Raw genomic sequence first — 1,615 nt, 5'->3', positions numbered from 1 at the left:
TTATTTCCGACGCTTCGCTACATTATAATTACACATATAGAATCGATCATCCAATCTATATGATAAATAGGATAGCAGAAATTTCAGACTACTTTGGTGATCTTATATTCAGAATAATTTGTCACTGTGGTAAGAAAAAAATCTTCGGAATAAGATATTCAATCGCGCAAAATTTTACATTTTATTCTATTAAACTATTAAACATCAAATCTGAAAGGAACGAATTATCAGAATCCATTGATTTCTGTTCCAGTAATTATGAACAGAATATAATATGTGGATTTTACGATCCTGAAGATTATAAAGCCCATCTAAATAAGTATAACGAAAATAAAAATTGTGCAATGGTTGGAATTGCAAATGAGACAAATTCTTTCTATTTAGGTATAATAGTAAATTTGTCACAAGAAGAAGGCCACACTTCAGACGTCATGATACGTCATACTCATGTTGTCACCACTAAAACAGGGATTTCTTCTATCTACGTATACAAGAAATAAAATTTTTTAAAAAACCTTTTATAATACATTGTTTTAAATCATTTGCGTAGTATACATTCATGTCTTATAAAAGTAACTTTAAATTTAAAATCAGTAGATCATTGTGTTGTTCCCTTATTAAGAATGGTATAATATTGCATGGGTCGTTTTAATAGAGAAAAGTAAAAGAATTAAATGCTTTCAAAGAAATGTACAACTTGCGCTCAAAAATTTTTAATTAATGTAACAAAGAAACCCTAGTATGTTAAATAAAGTATATGTTTATACATGAGACAAAGCAATATAAAAGTCAAAAAAAGAAGATAGAAGTATAATATAATTATGCGATTATAATTTCAGACTGATCATTTCGTATAAACCATTGAAATATACAGAAAATAATTTTTTACGCATGATGTCTTTGCAAGAATCTTGAAATTTGCTTGAATTTGTAAGATCTATATAGATCAGCGATTCTAAATAGCTCTGTTCCTCTTTAACCAACAACTTAGACAAAAAAATATATAAAATAGATTTTTCAAGTCTATTTGGATCACAATATCAAAAAAATGCGAAATCACAATATAAATTGCTAGATTCGTTGTTTTATTGACATAATAATAATATTGCATATGCAAAATAAATAAATAATTTTAATTCTTTATGTACATGAATGTTTAAAAAGATAAACAAGACGATCCAGAATATACAAGATTTTTATAAAATTTGAATGAATTTATTTTTTCTTTTTCTAATTTTTAAGAAGAATATTTTTATTTTATCATAGTATTTATCTAGACGATTTTTGTAGCCTTATCATAAATTATATGTATCATTATTTATCTGACGTTTTTTTATCTACAATGAGAGGTATATATTAAATTTTGTGGCAATTTTTTATTACATGTATATCGAATAATGTTATGCAAATGTTTTATTGACAATCTTGAAAATGAAACGTATGCAATGCAGAAAAAGCTCAAAATATATTGATATTTATATGAAGATATAACATGTAATTTCTACCTTCATATTAATTGTATTATATCTATTTTTTAAAAAACAGATTCAAATCATCAAAATAAAATTTTAATATGCTAGAGATAATTAAAACATACCAAAAATACAATTTATTC

This window comes from Rhyacophila brunnea, unplaced genomic scaffold (assembly GCF_057557595.1).
Source record: "Rhyacophila brunnea isolate RB1 unplaced genomic scaffold, BYU_Rbru_1.0 scaffold_103, whole genome shotgun sequence".
Taxonomy (NCBI): domain Eukaryota; kingdom Metazoa; phylum Arthropoda; class Insecta; order Trichoptera; family Rhyacophilidae; genus Rhyacophila; species Rhyacophila brunnea.
The sequence above is the reverse complement of the archived record's forward strand: the minus strand, read 5'-3'. Positions refer to the sequence as shown.